This window comes from Podarcis gaigeae (genome assembly GCF_964106915.1).
Source record: "Podarcis gaigeae genome assembly, chromosome: 3".
Lineage (NCBI taxonomy): Eukaryota > Metazoa > Chordata > Lepidosauria > Squamata > Lacertidae > Podarcis > Podarcis gaigeae.
This window is the reverse complement of record NC_139680.1, coordinates 29,278,162-29,296,820: the sequence shown is the minus strand read 5'-3', so window position 1 is coordinate 29,296,820 and position 18,659 is coordinate 29,278,162. Positions and strand designations below refer to the sequence as shown.

Below are 18,659 nucleotides of genomic sequence, written 5' to 3'. Positions count from 1 at the left end.
ATTAGCAGCATCCCTCTCCACACACCCATGTGTTCCTTCTCCCCTTAAACCCCTCTCCTGCATTATTAGCAGCATCCTTCTCCACACACTCCATGCGTGCTCCTTGTCCCTTGAGTGCTTTTCCTTCCCTCCCCACTTAAAACGTGGTTACAAAGCACGGATCCACATGGATCCTCAGGATTTTTGCACTGGGTCACCCCAAATTCACCATCAGATCACATAGCATGTCCATGGCTACATCTTGCACCAAAAAAATCGCGCACCCACTGTTGCCTGGGGCCACAGTGGTGCAAAAACATGGTTACAAAGCATGGATCCACATGGATCCTCAGGATTTTTGCAGTGGGCTACTCCAAACTCACTGTCAGATCACATGTCTGTGGCCACAGCATGAACCACAAAAATCATACATCCACTGTTTTGTTTAGAATATTTTTTTTCTTGTTTTCCTCCTCTAAAAACTACATGTGTGTTATGGTCAGGTGCGTGTTATAGAGTGAAAAATACGGTACTTATTCACACAGTGGGTGGACTCTACTACAATCAAACCTCGGTTCCCAAACGCCTCTGTTTTGGAACGTTTCGGCTCCCGAATGCCAAAAACCCAGAAGTAACTGTTCCAGATTTCAAACGTTTTTCGGAAGTCAAACGTCCGACACGGCTTCCGCTTGAGTGCAGGAAGTTCCTGCAACCAATCAGAAGCTGCGCTTCGGTTGTCGAACATTTTGGAAGCTGAACAGGCTTCTGGAATGGATTATGTTCGACAACCAAGGTTTGACTGTACCACAAGATGTGGTGATGGCCCCCAACTTGGATGGCTTCAAAAGGAGGTTAGACCAATTCATGGAGGCCACTGGTCATGCTGGTGTGGTGATCACACAGGGTCCCCGGACGTTTCACCGTCTATTGATCCCTGTGTCACCACTTTATTTCTCGCTGCCACTACCCACCTACCTGGTAAAATAGTGAGTCCAGTCAGGGTTAAATTGGAACATAAACTTCTGTTTATTTATTGCAGTTTAACAAGTGTGTGGTTTCATAAACAGTATTGGTCAATTACATTCATGGGGTGCCTATCCAGACCTATAACTTTCGCTACCTGCTCTCACTCACTAAACCACCTCTCAGATATTTACTTGTCTTCCTAGCCCCTAACTGATCCTGACTCAGCTTATTTCGCTACACTAACTCAACCTACCCACAAACTCTATCCCAATTCACTCCCACTCCAACCAACCACTCAACTCCCAATTAACTCCTCCCTTTGCCTTTGCCACTGCCAGAGCTGGTTTTATAGTCCCTCTGACTCCACTCCCTGGGTCCTGATTGGGTAACCTGTTTAACTATTTCACCTCCAGCACTCTCATATGTTAACGTCACAGCTGGCTGTGTCTGCTTTCAGTATTGCAGGCGAATGCCGGGTGCTGGAAAACACAAGTGAGGGGAGTACTGCTGTACTTACATCTTGATGCAATGCTTTTCTTGGAGGTATCTTGGAGGAATATGGACTAGACAGCCCTTAAAAGACCTACACTGGCTCCCAGTACGTTTCTGAGCACAATTCAAAGTGATGATGCTGACCTTTAAAGTCCTAAACAGCCTCAGTCCTGTATACCTGAAGGAGCGTCTCCACCCCCATCATTCTGCCCGGACACTGAGGTCCAGCTCCGAGGGCCTTCTGGAGGTTCCCTCCCTGCGAGAAGCCAAATTACAGGGAACCAGGCAGAGGGCCTTCTTAGTAGTGGCGCCTGCCCTGTGGAACGCCCTCCCACCAGATGTCAAAGAGAACAACAACTACCAGACTTTTAGAAGACATCTGAAGGCAGCCCTGTTTAGGGAAGCTTTTAATGTTTAACAGGTTATTGTATTTTAATATTCTCTTGGAAGACGCCCAGAGTGGCTGGGGAAACCCAGCCAGATGGGTGGGGTATAAATAATAATAATAATAATATATTATTATTATTATTATTATTATTATTATTATTATTATTATAACTCTCTTTGAGGTGGTACACATAGTGGGTTAGTCTGAGAGACTGTGACAGGCCGAGTGTCAACTAGGTACATTCAAAGTTAACTAGGGATGAGAACCTGGATCTTACCCCAAGTTGCCACCTGATATTCTAGCCAGTATATCCCACTGGCTCTAATATCAATAATAACAATAGAAGAGTCCTAATGATGAGTCAGACTAAAAGTTCAGGATGTGCCTTCCCACAGTAGCCAGAGGGATCCCAGACACGCACAGGAAGAGCATGAGACAACAGCAGTGGCGTAGCGTGGGGGGTGCAGGGGGGGCCGGCCACACCGGGCACAACATCTGGGGGTTAGGGTTAGGGGGCGCAAATCCATGGGTTAGGGGGCACAAATTACTTACCTTGCCCCGGGTGCTGACAACCCACGCTATGCCACTGGACAACAGTCCTTTCCCTTTTCATTCCCAGGAATCTGTAATCAAGGGCACATTGGACGAAGGAGCTACATGAGGAAGAGATTAGAACGGGGCAGGAAGTGAATCAAAGAATTACAGAAAGAGGGAGAGAACAATTCAATTGTGAAAGACAGCTTAAGTGCCTCCGTCACACTGGGGGGAAACCAGCCCATGATACATTCCTGCACACAGCATTTATTCCTTGCAATATATCTGAAAGGGACTTTCTTCCAGATCAGTTCATTATGGGTATCTAATTAACATCTAATGTTCAACCTAGGCTAATGACACACAAGATTTTGGAAGACATTTTTGTGACTAATCAACTGTTTAGTCAAAGCATTTAAAAATACCAAGGAAGAGAGAGACTTTTCTTTTTCTTGCCTATAAACAAAATTCTTGGGTGCCTAAAGCAACTCTCTCATGAGTATGGAATGTACATTACTCATATGCTGCACAGAAATAAAAACACAAGCATCTTTTACATCAGAGATGCCATGGGACATCCAGATGACTTACTTAATAGGTATCTTTAACATTCAGTGCCACAGATGGGGGATGGGGGAAATGGAAAAGAATTCAGCCTTTAACTTTCATTGCTGAGCCAACATTGCTTTAGTATAAAAGTGTTATTCTTTCACTCTCTCTCCCTGCACCATTCCCAATCTACTTAGTGCTAATGAGAAAAGTTAGGTCTAACTTTTAAGGAAGGAATAGCAGAGAAAGATATTCTGCATGGAAGGAGAGAATATGTTTTTTTCCCTTTCTTGCCATGTTGCCAGGTTTTCATTTGAATCTTCTTCTTCTCCTCCTTCTCACAAATTAAGCTATAGGTTTTGACAGATATGGAAAACATCTGCCTTCTGGCAATCCATTTGTAAGTATGAATTATTCTAAATTAATCCCAAGAGTTTCTCTGAAGCCTGCTTTTATTTTTTATTTTTATTTTTTTTAATTAAGATATAGAAAAGCACACTTTTACTGACTCGGTCCCTCTAGTACTACTGTCTTTTCTGACAGCCAACTACTCTCCAAGATCCCAGGAGATGATTTTCCCAGGTGTGCTACCAGAGGAGCCTCTTTTAAAACGTGAGATGCCAAAAGGACCAAAATACATTTAAGCAGATTCCCACTATTTCACCCTGGGGTCAGTTTCCTAGCCCAGTAATGCACAGGGAAATATGTGCATCTTTCTTCAGTGGAAGAGACACCAACTTCTTTCATTAGAGGCAATCAGAAATGGGATGCCTTATTCCCATACAGGAGAAAGAGGAATTGACTGCACGGGCAGCCAGCCATTCAGCCAAGAGCAACAAGATGATATATCAACTTGGGAGCTCATGTATGTAGAAAGTGCTGCCTTCACCACACTGAACAGTACACTTTGAGCTATCCTCTTTTATTTCATCTGACATACACAGTCAATCGTTTTTTATGAGAATTATAAGTGATTTGTGAGATGCTTCACTTCCCATTGTAAACACATTTCTTTCTTTTACCCCATGGATCCACCTGGTCAGACAGATGCAGGTTTTTGAAACAATACATAAACCTGCAAAATCTGTTAGACCAGTAGCAAAAAGCTAGATGAAAGCTTGGTTTTTCAATTTGTCGCAAACAGCAGATTCCTTCTTGCTCCACCGATCACCTCAGGATGTGTCCCCTCACTGTTGTACTCAGTCCACAGCCCAGCCCAGCAAGCCATTTCCATAATTTCTGGGTGTTGTGTTTACCCCAAGAGTGCACATTTTCTATATTCAAGTGTTAGTGTTTTAAGATTTGGATGCTCGCAAACACCCGGATAATCCCACCATTGCTGAATTTAAGAGGGTCTTACATTAAATCATACTTGTCCTAAGCCTTTCTGGAAGACATTCAAAAATTTTGAATTTAGTGTGATAAACATGAATTATAATGATTGCAAATGGTTCTTTGGAAATACCCATTAAAAGACATTTCAGAGGATTAGTTTGACTTCCAAGATCTATATTGTGCTCATTTTTTATCAGGTTTTGGCATAAGCTGCAGGAGGGATAGACAGGAAATAATGAAGAGTCATGACATTCAATCCCACAGTTCTTCAAAATCCCTTCTATTGATCTGATTTGCTCAGTCCATTATCCCCCTGCTGGATGCAGCCAAAGGACTGACCCTCATTCTTTTGAGAGGTAGCGTTTGAAAATCCTGCTAAATGCTATGAAACAGAAAGGTAGATTTAATCATTAAGGTCATCAGGGACCCATAGATGGACCAATTAGAATCCTGCCATCTGGTCTGTACTGCTTCTAAGATTTTGTGAAATATCAAAGTAGCTTGGTAGCAAGGGCAATGCTGCAGGATAAACATCTTTTCATAATCCAGGAGGCCATGGGAACATTAAGGACATTTTATTGAATGCAGTTATTGCAGTAAGGCAGAAGACGAATTTGTTCTGTAACGGATAATGGATGATATCATAATGCTTTATTTATTCCCTGTTGTTCGGTGTGGTGGTGAAAATCTCAGGACAGAACAAATTGAGTTGCTGTTTGGCTGAATAAGGAGGATAAAAGGAGTGCTAATGTGCTCTGTGGGTCATGCATTTTATGGAAATTGTGGACCTTAATTAAATACAATTAAATGCAGACATTAATTAAATGCAGAACCCCCTTTATCTGACCCTTAGTCTTCGAGAATGGACTCAAATATGTTTTGAGGAAATGGAGAGATATCAATCGGCCATATATCAAGGAGAGAGAGACGAGGACACGTAGGTGAGCTCTTCCCCTCCTGTACTATTTCGAAATGAAATCAATTAATGCAAATGCAAAAATAAAATAAAGTATACCGGCTGCAGGTTGTGGAAGCATTACTATCTGAGTTGCCCAGAGGGGAACAAACCCCAGAACAGAGAACTGTAATTCTAAACATGCATAATACAAGTCTCACTGGATTAAATGAGAGTAAACATCCTTAAGATCAGGCATCAGGATAACCAGTTTAGAGATTCCTTATTTTCCACATGCCACAGTGCAGCCCTCCCCAACTTGGTGCCCTCCAGATGTTGTTGGACTACAACTCTGATCGGCTCCAGGCAGCACGGTCAATGGTTGGGGATGATAGGCGCTGTGGTCCAAAAACGTTGTGGCAAGAACCAGGCTGGGGGTGCTGCCATAGCAGGTCGGTGGTAGTTGAAGTAAGACAGCAGGAACAGCAACAACAGGTGATTAAAGTGCCACTCTTTGACAAAAACAGGACAATAAGGATACAGAAGTACAAATGCAGCACCCTATATCTCATGGCAAAGAAGCAGGTTGACTTGGTTGGGAAATCTTAAACATGAGAGGTACTACTAGAAGACTGCAGTGTGCGAAGATTAGAGCTGTCAAGCAGCAAAATAACTTCTAGTTGATTCACCATCTATGCTGTAAGTTAAATCAGTTTGCATGTTGGTATCATTTTTATGAGCCAGACTTGAGCTTCAGAGGAGTCTAGGCATGATTTGAAATAGGTTCAGGGTTGGGTTGAGTCTCAGAATTAGCTTTCTGAACCCTGCTAAACTCAGCGCCCACCATTGCATACATTCAAATAAACATGAAAATAAGGAAAGGCCACCCTCAATTTTCTTTTTCATTCCTTATGACAGCTGCACATCAAATCAACAAGAGAGAGAGAGATGAGGGTGCTATTTTTGTTTTTAAGTGTGCCTTTGACTCAGAGCCTCGTTGATTAAAATTTGTCCTCATGATTAGATAGCGGTCCTCACAGATGAACGAATGACAGGTTGCAGCCCTCAAGAAAATGACAAAAGGAGCATGGAACACAAACTTGAGCCCAACAATATAATGGAGGAAGAAAAAGAGGACATGGAAAGGAGGGATTTATGGCATATAGACTATAAACAGTTTCCTGCAGTTCTCCAGGCTGTGTCAAGATCCAGTGTTTCACAGCATTTTCAGAGAAAGGGAAGGGGGAGGGGGAGTCCCTCATCTGTTTCTGACAGGGTAACTAAGATACTGCTTTGGGTAAATGTTGACTTTTCAAATGGCAACAGCCATGATTGCGATGAGAAATCACAAGCAATAATTCTTGAGACAATTCATTCTGCTCTTTGTTTATATGTGAGAGAATCTACATTAATAAACTGCTGGAAAACCTCCCTGTTTTGAAAGCATTAGCTTAAATGTTATCACTCCCTGATATTACTACTGCTTTTTGAAATGAATGCTAATTTACAAGTTCAGTTGCTAATGTGTTGATGTGTTGTTTTCTAAGCAGAGTAATGGTATAAAGAGCAATTTTTGGTTGTTACTGCAATAATTTGACAGAATTATCCTAAGACTTTTTGTGTCAGAATTAAGCACTAATGCAACATCACATCAGTAAGCCCGGAAGAAACATTCATGGAATTGCCCTGCAGGAGCGCATAAACTTTGTGCTGTTACTCCACTGTTTCCTGCTGTTTGGTTTTATGAGCCTTCAAGTGTTTAAAGTTCTCCTGTCCTCTAAGGCTGAGGTGCTGAGGTGGCTAACTTTTTGAGGATTGAGGGCAGCATTGATCCATGGTCAACTGTTGGGGGTGTGGCACATGTCAATGTGGGCGTGACCAAAGTGTAAAAATGGGTGTGGTAAGAACTGCATTACCCAAGGCTGCGTTCCAAAAGGCTTTCCTATTAGAAAGCCTATTAGAATAATTTTTTCCATTAGAATATTTTTTTATCTTATTTTACAAGTACTGTCAACATGCAGAGGACTGGGAGGCCAGATGGCAAGCCCCAGCTGTGCCGTCTCCTTCCATTGGCCTGTGCTCCAACGTAAATTAGCGACCCAGGCTTCAAAAGCCAGGGCACACTATCAGCAGATAGAACTGCGCACACAGAATAGGTGTGAGGCTTGTGAAGTCACACTACAACTACAGATTTATTAATCATAAATCAGGACAAAGAAACATGTCTGTCTCTCATGTTGTCTCAGAGAGAACAGGGAAAGCAAATGCTACACACAAGTGGAAGTTCCCAGCATATTGTGCTGGAATGTAAACAGACATGTGACATGTAACAATCCCATGCCTGTTCCTTAACGTGGAATGGAATTCTCAACAAGTACAACCTTTCATTTTGCCTGTTGTGAACTATGATACCTAAGGCTGGTAATGTTTCATTTGGCACTGGGATTCTTTTTTTTTATTAAAAAAAGGTACACATGCATCGGTGCAGAACTACCTCTATGCATTGCCAGGGTGGAAAATGGGTAATGAATTGCCAGGGAGAAGTGATGGAGAGGTGGGACCAAAAACAGCCTGGATACATTCCATCAAGCGCTGCCCAACTGATGAGATGGGAAGCAGCAGAATAATGAGTATGATGGCTGAAAAACATTGGAGTGTCATGTGCCAATTGCACAAACAGAAAAACTGGATTTCAGCGACCCACTTGTGTAAGATAACATCTCCATCTGGGAACTGAGCTGCGGTAGCCGCCGGGCCTGGAACTAAGTGTGTATACAGAAGCACAAGCCCAAATGGTTTTTATTGCTTCACATACTCGGATTCATATTTGGAATAAACCTCAGCCTGATATGTGTCTCTTGGAAGTGTGGCAAACCAAAAATCACTACTTGAGTGCCTAAATTTGAAAGGCATAAAATGCACATTTCAATATCCTCTCCATATGATTAGGCATTTAATGAGGCCGTAAGATACTCATGCTAGATATTCATCCGCTCACAGCAAGACTTGTCCTTCCTCTAGTAAACACACAGATTTAGGCAGTGCTTTTTTTCTGGGGGGGACGGGACGCATACCTCTACACATTTTGTGAATCTAAGTTTGGTGTCATTGAGGGGCCGTATTTCAATATGAGTAGGAAAATCAAATTACCCCCAAACATTGTTTTTTTTTTGGGGGGAGCACTGGATTTAAGCTACAGTGGTGCCTCGCTAGACGAAATTAATCCGTTCCGCGATTCTCTTCGTCTAGCGGTTTTTTCGTCTTGCGAAGCAAGCCCATTGACAACTTAGCGGATTAGTGCTAGAGCTGTCAAGCGGCTTCCAGCGATCAGCTGTTAAGCGGCTTATCAGCAGAACAGCTGATAAGCGGCTTAGCGGCTTAGGAAAAGGGCAAAAAAAGCAAAAAAAAAACCTGCCGGGGGGCAAGATTTTTTCGTCTTGTGAAGCAACCCCATAGGGAAATTCGTTTTGCGAAGTGCCTCCAAAACAGAAAAACCCTTTCGTCTAGCGGGTTTTTCGTCTTGCGAGGCGTTCGTCTTGCGGGGCACCACTGTACTCTCAACAAGATAGGTGAAGCTGGGCAGAGCTTACTCCCCACAGGGAGGCCATTTTGTGGCAATATACTATGGCCATGTCTGTTTCACTCCACACATTTTAACTTTCTCCTCTAGTCTCTTAAGTAACTGCAATGCTTCATCTCGCCTAACATTTGTGTGTGCGCACACACAAGAGGAAGTAATTCATTTACTACCATACCCAGGGACTTGAATCTGTCAGAATCTGACCTTTAAAGGGAATAATGGAATGTGACTGCAACTTAACTAGAACCGAGAGTAGGAGCTACTGAAGCTTTCATTTTGGTGGACTCGTTTTCCCTTTCGTAAGACCTTTGCTGCTTGACAGAAAAATAATTACTTTTGTTGTGTTTTCTCATCTTGATCTTTCCGGGGATAGTATCTTTAAGATCATCAATCATTATCTCTTAACAGTTACCTTTTCACTGCAGCCTGCCCTGTTGTGTCTGATTTAATGATACAGGAATATCAGGCAAAAGGAAGTTCTGTAAAGGATTTCTGGGTAACTCATAGTAATTAAAAGTCCTACAGGAACTGTAGCCCACCAATTGTTTCAGGAAAAGGAACTAGAAATACAGAATTACATGGTAAGATTTTTAAGAATGGAGGTGGGGACAGAAATCAAGAGGTTTGCCAATACATAGGCACTATTCCTGTGTTGACACCGGGTGTTGTAGGTTTGCCATTCCTTGCTTTTATCCAGGAAGTATTAGATTGTAGTTTTTACAGAAAGTGAGGAATGAAAAATGATCCCTCTTGTTTTGTAAATGCCTGCCTAGAGACATATACTGTATCACCATGGTAAACATTCAATGAGTTTTGGATCTGTCCCTAAACTGCCAAAGTAAAATGGACTGCAGCATCAATTTTGCAAAACTAATTTTGTGCTCAGTTATACACATTGGTGGGTTTGTTTGTTTGTTTATTTGTTTGTTTCAGGAGCGCAACATAATTATGTTTTAAAAATAATTCTGAACTAATCTTTTAAAAAAATTAAAACTGAATGGCAATGTATTTACTCTTTCATTCATACACCATAGACATTTGTACAACCGAACAAATATTTCATTAACAATAAAGACTGACAGAGACAAAATCTTCATCCTATGTTGGAACAGGATCTCTGTTTCATAACCAAGATTTCATTGTGTGAGCTATCATTGTGTCAGTAATAATATTGCAATGAACAAATGAGGCACTGTTGTTGTAGAATAAAAACCCATCTGCATATTGTTTACACTTAAGAGAGTGTTGGTTGGCTCAATAATACTGCGATATTATATTAAGGCACACAAAATGCACACATCCTCTCTCCTCAATATACACCGTAATTGCATACAGCATAGGTTGACCTGGATATTAAATGGTGTTAAAGTCCCAAAGGCTGCTTATTCAAGGTAAAACAGCTTTAGGAGGTGTAATCTGTATTGGAGAAGAAGAACAGACACACTAAAGGCCAAATTACACACTGTACATTTAAAGCACATTCAAACCACAATTCTTCCCTCAAAGAATTCTGGGCAACCGTAGGTTGCTTAAATTTAGGTTAATATCCAATGTTAGCAAACCCTCCAGGTATTGCTATTTTCCAGGGACAGTCCTGGATTTCCAGAATCCCAGTTTATGATTCGATCCTCAAATATCCTGCTTTTCCTTAGGATGTCCCTATTTTCATCAGATAAATGTTGGAGGGTATGTGATAGTTGTACTCAGAATAGACCCATTGAGATCAGTGGACTTAAGACCCTTGAAATTATTAGACCTACTCTCGAGTATGAGTTAGCTAGCGATCAAACAAAAGTTGTCCTTGTGCCTGACTAAGCCATTGTCTGTACGTATTAGATAGTTCACCAGATATTTCTGTTTTGCTTTATCTTATGCACTGGGGCTCTTAATGTGTTAAAAACATTTTGATCATATATATCAGGATCAAGCTTTTTTAAAGTCTCGCTGATTTCAAACAGATATTTAAAGACTTTTAAGTCTCACTGAACTCATTCTGTTTTAAAATCTCTTTTTGCATAAAAATTCACTTGTAGGGGTGGACCTGCATTAGCTCATGTGGGACAGCATGAACACCACACAACAAGCATTGGGAGGAGGCCAAGTTTGGAGGCAGGGGGCTGGGCTCCATGCTCGGCTTTGTACTTAAAAAAAAAAGTGAAACCCCATTGGCTTGCCCTGCTGCACCGCGTCGGCCCCAGCCCCCTATTTCTTTTCATGCTCTGTGTGTGCCACATTCACCCCCAAGCATCCATTCTTTTGCCCCCGTACTGACGCAATGAATGTCCCAGAGGCCGGTTCGAGTCGTCAGCACAGCCCAATCCTCCCGGCTAACTCTCTTCAGCAGGGCTGTGGTAGAACCCGTATGCCCCCTTTCCCAGCAAAGGAGGCCGCCTCTGCCCCGTCAAGTGCTCAGCCCCATCCCAACAGACTTTATGGGCCTGATGACACCTCAGAGCTCTACAGAGTTGGTGCCTTTGCCTGGGAATAGCCCTTGTCTGAAATCAGAATTTCAGAGCCGCTCCAGAGCCTCTACCAGCCATCTGTGCTAGATGCACCAGTAGTCTGCCGCAGTATAAGACAGCTTCCAGTGTTCCTATGTGGGGCAATGAGTTTACTTGCCTTTATAAATGCAAATTTGTAAATGTATGTTTACGAATGGGGGGGGGGGGAATACGAAAAATATTATTGCAAAAATGCAGTGATCTCTCCTCTAAAGAGAAGCCAAATTTTGATAAGTGCCATCTCTGGAACTTCTTCTTTTTTTAAAAAAAAATCCACACAACAGGCCCCAATTAACTTGTATGAGGAGAGGTTGGGGTTTAGAAGGAAAATGAGCTGAGGCTTGCGAATTAAATACAGGCAAATGTAAACTTACTTGACGGCTTGGCCATCATCAACTATAAATAAAACAGCCTGCACTGATAGTTTCAGGGAAAGGACAGACTGGATTGGATGACAGTAATGGAGTCGCACATGGATGGATGTCTTGCTTACAGATGAGGCTAGTAGAATATGAGAGCACTCCATGTCTTTTAGAAAGAGAAGTGCTAGGGGATGCCCATTGGCAGACCAGCTCTGCGCTACAAAGATGTCTGCAAATGTGGCATAAAGGCTGATAGCATCAACCCTGCTGTGTGGTAATGCCTTGCAGGTAGGTGGTCACAGTGCCTGGAGACAGACAGGTCATGCATCCATAGTAGTGACCAGAGGAGAAATGACGGCTGGGGAGGAGCATAGAGAGAAGAAACACCTTGGAACACCTGCATCAGCACAACCAAACGCCTGATGAGATTTCCATTCCACCTTAAGGAGCAGACGTGTGGAACTCTTGCATGTCACATGTCTGTTTACATTCCATCACAGCTTGCTGGGAACTTCCGTTGTGGTATAGCTTTTGCTCTTTTCCCCTTTCTCTCTGAGACGACAAGAGAGAGAGAGAGACGACATGTTTCTTTGTCCTGATTTATGATTAATAAATCTGTAGTTGTGGTATGCTTCCACAAGCCTCACACCTATTCTGTGTGCGCAGTTCGCTCTGCTGATAGTGTGCCCTGGCTTTGAAGCCCGGGTCGCTGATTTACATCGGAGCAGAGTCCGATGGTCTTCACAGAAGGAAGACTGGAAGGAGACGACCCAGCTGGGGCTAGCCAGCTGGCCTCCCTGCCCTCTGCATGTTGACAATGCCTTCATTGGCCCCAGTTGCAACCAACATGGCCATCTCATATTGGTCTCTACAGCCACAGCAGGCATTGTAACCTTACAGCCATTGGACTTCACCCCCAAAAGCACACTTCTCCATTGTCTCTCGAGACAGACGGATGCCAACCAACAACCAACTATTGTTAATTCAATTTATGTACCGCCCTTCATCTGAGGGACGCCTCTCATTCCTCCATTCTAAATCCCCTTAGGGACTTTTTTTCACCTTACAGCCATTGGACTTCACCCCCAAAAGCACACTTCTCCATTGTCTCTCGAGACAGACGGATGCCAACCAACAACCAACTATTGTTAATTCAATTTATGTACCGCCCTTCATCTGAGGACGCCTCTCATTCCTCCATTCTAAATCCCTTTAGGGACTTTTTTTCACTGCAGGATTTCAAAGCATGTTCACCCAGTGATCTGAAGTGATGAAGCGGCAGGTGGATAAAGACATCCCTTTCAGTGGCTTTTTGTTTAAAAAAACTGGCATCAGAGCTCAGTTCCAGGCATTTGCCCCCTCCTTAGCTATGCACATGCGCAAGTCACTCAGCATCCCTTTGCTTCAGGTTTCCCTTTTGCCAATGGAGTAATTATACTTTCCCCGTTATGCCTCAGAGAGACACAACCTCCCTGAATAATTCATGTCTATTATATGTGGTCTGAGATCTTCAGATGAAAGGTGCCATACAGGAAAAAGTGGAGAATTGTACAGTATGAAAAGTGAGGAAGAAAAACGGAAGAATAAGCTAGCATTTTGTGTCTCATTTATTCAGTCAGACATTGTCTCGAATGAGAGGAACGGGGGTGGGGGAAAATGTTTTTGGAACATGAGCTTTCAGCTGACCTAGACAAGGAGGAAAAGTGAAGTTTGTTTTGGAAAGTGATCTGGACAAATCTGTTTGACTGATTTAGCGGTGAGGAGGGCATTGGGTCCTCACCATGACAGGCTTTGAACAAGTCAAACAATATTATCTTCCTTCTTTTAAATATAATACTTTCTATGCCATTCACTTTCCGAGGAAAGTATAGCTTGGCAGACTGACATCTCTATTCTGCAAGAGCCGTATGATTTGAATAAATGGCTCGCTTTTTAAAAACACGTTATATTGAAAATATTGCAGGAAACAAAGAATAAATTTAAACACAGATATTTAAACAAAACAGAAGTCTCTTGCAGAAATACGGGGGAGTCAGGCAGTCGAACCAGATTCTTCTTGTCAAGTGAATAGCATAGAAAGTTCTGTATTCATTGCATTTTATTTATATGTTTTCATCCCACCCTTTCTCCCAAAGTTGCCAATTTCAAACAAGGATGATCATTTTCAAGGAATTCAATGCCGCACTAAGGAGATTGTTCCATCAACACAAGCATTTAGGTTTGCCAGACAGAACAATCTCCCCACACCCACGCACTGTTATGGGGGATCTCCTGACCCTCTGGGGTAGATTGGGGGGCATGCGGGGGCAGGAGAGGAGGGAAAACCCTGCTTCAGTCCTGTTCCACTAGCAGGAGGCCTCCTTCAGCAGCCTGCCTGATCTCTCCCTCTTGGCCCCCCTCATCTCCAGCCTCTGCTTCTGCATCTGATTCTGGACTGCTCTCTGCCACAAACTCTTCCTTCTCACTAAACCCTGTTACCTCTTCAGCTTCCAACACCGACTCCTCCGAATCTGCTCCCTCTTCTCCCTCTGACCACTCACTGTCATCCCACCACCAATCCCCTGTCTCTTGTGGGTTCGCCAGCTGGTGTCTCCAAGCATTCCTCTGCATCCAGTCAGTGCACAACATACGATAACTTAGCACTGCAAATGACAAGAATGTTTCTTCAATAACTTTCCAATATCATTATTTTAAACAAAAACAACATTTCAAACCTCTATGTTGACTATATTTTCCTGCTGACAATACTACACCATATCAATACCATACCAGATAAATATTCACCTTCGGAAAGTTTAGCGGAATCCTGAACATCTCCCCCAAACTGTGAACACGTTTAAATGAAATTGTTAATACTAAGGGAAAGAAGGCGAGTGAAAGATTGCTCTGTACACTTGTCTTCTCCGTTTCCAGAAGCGTAAAGTTTCCGTCTCAAAAACATAGTTTTAAGAAGCTGAACTTTCTGCTCATGAACTCAGAAATATAAGGTCACTCAATGTCACTGTCATTCTAGCTGTAACCTGAGATGGCTCGACAAAGGATAAACCTGACTAGCTGATACGTAACTCATTATTTTTTCCAAACTCATTTTTCAGTAAGGATGCTACACCTGATATCTTGGAAACAATATCTAGGAGCCCCCCCTTTTTTTACACAGTAATTATAGTGCAGGCACTTCACCTTTTCTAAAAAATGAAGGTGATGATGGTGCATTATGGAATGAATAGCAATGGGGATTATTTCAGCTGCTTTGTACTGCTAATGACATGAGAATAAATAGAGTCATTATCTATACTTAAATACGTGCTTTTAGATTACTCATTATCCCAGTGCACTGGAAAATTGGTATTCAAGCATGTATATGATCCTAATGGTGCTTTACAAAAAAGGTTCCAGCTTTGTTTATTAAAATGTTGTTTTAATCATTTTATTTTGCTTAGAAGGGTAATACTGGGTGGAAACCAAAATGGGCTGCAGCTTCGGAAGTGGAGCTCCTTTGTAAAACAACAACAACATGACAGGTTTTTCAAAGTTATAGAGTTGAAATAACGAATCCCTTTTATCATGTGATAATTAGCATTTTCAAAGTATATTAATAAGAAATGGAGAAAAAGCTTCCAAGAAGGTTAGGCTGATTTGATCAACATATAGACAGCCTCCAAACATTGGGAAGAGATCATTGCTTCTGAGACCATTGCATTGCAGGGCATTGGACTAGATTACCCTTGGGTCCCTTCTAGCACTATGATTCTATGATTCTACGAGATACTGCCACTGAGAAAAGCCCACAAAATAATTTTTGGGAAGGGATAGGCTTTTCAAAAATATGTTGCTTCCTAAAACTAATAAAAACAACCAACCAGAATTTACATACCGGTACATTTGTGAAAAGAATGAGATCTGCTAAGTCTTCCATTGTGGCTGTTATCGATTAGTTACAATCCAATACAGATGCTTCTGAAGAACATAATAATATGTTCTGCACAGGTATAAGGAGTAAATTGCAGCCCATTCTGGCCAAAGAAAGATAGTTAAAGAATGTCCATGAGCTTTCATGGTTTGAATATCTATGATTATGTGAAAATAACAGGAAGATAAAAGCATGTGGCTGTCAGCTGCAAAGATGTAGTGCATTTGCAATTATGCATTTGTCAGGTAAAGGGGGGAAATCTCTGTTGTATTAAACTGCAAGGCATTCATTGTGAAGAAGAGGGATAATTTAAAAATTATATATAAGCTGGGAACAAGATATAGGAAAGCCTCTAACTTTTGATGTCTGGGAATACATGGGAAAAATCTGAAAATATTTTTCATTATGTGCTAAGACATTGAGTTGGTTGTATTGTATGGAGTTTGGGGGTGCCGGGCCCCTCTAAACTCCTGGATCCAGTAAGTGTTAGAATTTAATCAAGGCTTCAGATTTCAAACTGGGTGCCAGATACTTAATCCCTGGACCCAGCAAGTGTTAAGAACCAATCAAGCCAGGCTAGCTTCCTGTGTTCAAGTAATCGCCTGGGTGATGGGCCATTAAGAAAACAAAAGAGATGGGGCTCTGGGCAAGATAACAAATTGGTGGGGGCCCTTTTCCAGCTCTTAGATAGTGGCATATAACAGTATATTACATTGAAGGAACAGCATAAAACATTTAGTGGGATCTAGTTCCCCCACACAAGGGACGCGGGTGGCGCTGTGGATTAAACCACAGAGCCTAGGGCTTGCCGATGAGAAGGTCCGCAGTTCAAATCCCTGCGACGGGGTGAGCTCCCATTGCTCGGTCCCTGCTCCTGCCCACCTAGCAGTTTGAAAGCACGTCAAAGTGCAAGTAGATAAATAGGTACCACTCTGGCGGAAAGGTAAACGGCGTTTCCGTGTGCTGCTCTGGTTCGCCAGAAGCGGCTTAGTCCTACTGGCCACATGACCAGCTCCCTTGGCCAATAAAGGAAGATGAGTGCCGCAACCACAGAGTCAGTCACCACTGGACCTAATGGTCAGGGGTCCCTTTACCTTTGTTCCCCCACAAACTGATAACAATACTTATGCTAAATTTGACCTATTATATTAGAATGAAAGAAGGGGGGAGCATTATTACAATCATTCCCCACCCCAAGGGGATGTGGCATTTATTCCCGCCTGCTGCAAAAAGTGATGGTTGAGATTTGTTATTGCTCCCCAAAATGACCAACCTTATGCCTAGCCCCTGCTGAAAAACTAAATGTACCAAATGTTTCATGTTTGCTCCTCTTCTTGAAAGTGGACACAAGGATACGAGGCCCTATAACGCTGGTGTTGCCATGGAGCTTTTTCTCGACAACTGCTGGTAAATTGCATGTAAACAGATTCATGGCTGGCTATCCTGACTGAGATACAGATCCTTTGAACAAATATTTTTATTTTAGATAAACACAGAAGTTCTACATATATGAACTAACATTACATTTTCCCTAGTTCCTGTTTTCCTCTCTCTATATATATTTGTACCAGGGTTGTGTCATTGCTTGCTCCACTTATCAACCACCCTGCCAACCCCCCACATCAACCCCATAGAACAACTAGGCTTGCTTTTCATCTTCCCAACCCCATTTCTCTCTTCAGTCCTGCAGCCCCACTTCGTACCTGTTTGACCTTCAACCCCAGGTCCATACTTCCTCTTCTTCCTTCTGTGCATCACCCTTGCACACAAACCATACCCATAGTAACCTCCTGTATTGTCCTCCCCACACACCGTACAATTACTACACTCTTCATTGACTGCCCAATTATGAAGTCACCATCCCCTCCTATTATTCATAACCTCATTTTCATATTCACCCCCATTTTCATACCCCCTATTCCCTCCTTTGTTGCAACCCCTTTTGCACCCTGTGTTCACCTTCATTCCCTCCTCCCTTACTTTACTCAACTCTTCCTTGCACAGAGATCACACCCCCCCCCCCATTTCCATGCCTAATCTTCTCTCTCCTATTGCACAGCCCCCTTTGCACACAAAGCTGCAATTCCCAGAGTTCCCTGGGAAGAGGGTTTGGCTGTTCAACTGCTCTGGGAACCAACCAAAGCTTTGTGAGAGATCTCTTAAGAACTCTCAGCAGCCTTAACAAACCACAGCTCCCATAATTCCTGGAGAGAAGCCATGGCCATTAAAAGTAGTATCATGGCAGACCTCGGACAGAAAAATTGTTCTCTGCTTTTGATCTACAGCTTTATGGTAAGGTTACCAGATTTTTTTTCAATGAATCTGGGGACACTTTACTTAATTAATTAAATACTACACGTTTGGAACATTGATGCTGCAGCGATGACGGTGGCAGAGGGGCGGCCGCCACCTTGACCACAACCGCCACGTTTCTCCTTCCTCCAAGGCTTCTATCTCCTTTCTCCATGAGCCTGGGCAGCCCCTGAGTTGTTGGTTCTTCGGTGGTGGTAGTGGTGGGGAAGCGGCGTGTGGTGGGTCAGGCATGGAAGGAGGAGGAGGGCCGAAAGCGGCAGCAGTGAGGCTCGGGCAGCGCGGTGCCACCCTTCCTATCAGAGCAGCCCCAATCCCATTCCTACTTGCGTGCAAGCAGGAGGGGGCGGGGAACCCTCAGCTGGGAAGCGAGGCTTCACACTGCCTTTCGGAGCAGCCCCATCCCAACTCCTACTTGCGTGCAAGCAGGAGGGGCCAGGGATCCCTCAGCTGGGAAGGGAGGTTTCCATTGCCTGAGAGATCCCCACCCCACTCCTGCTTGCACGCAAGTAGGAGTTGGGAGGCTGCTCCGATAGGCAGCATGAAGCCTTCCTTCACAGCTTAGTTGCTTGGGTCAGAGAAGGTGGAGGCAGCCCAGAAGCTGCATCTTAGAGCCCCCTGCACCACCATCATATGGGGACATCCGAGCAGCTCCTGAAGCCAGCCAGAGCCAACTGCTCTGGGCTGTTGAGACTGCCGCTGCTGTGTTTCCTGGGGACATTAGATGAAATCCGGGGACATTCCGGGGATGGAATTTGTCTGGGGACTTATTTGCAAATCCGGGGACTGTCCCCAGGAAACAGGGACATCTGGTAACCCTACTTTATGGTCAAAGTCCTTGGTCTCCCCATCAAACAG

General features: G+C 43.2%; 1 long non-coding RNA gene across 2 annotated transcripts in view; it reads right to left on the bottom strand.

Annotated features, from left to right (window-relative positions):
* Positions 1-18,659, bottom strand: part of LOC310840805 — a 134,217-nt gene that overhangs the window by 4,695 nt on the left and 110,863 nt on the right. The window lies entirely within an intron of this gene.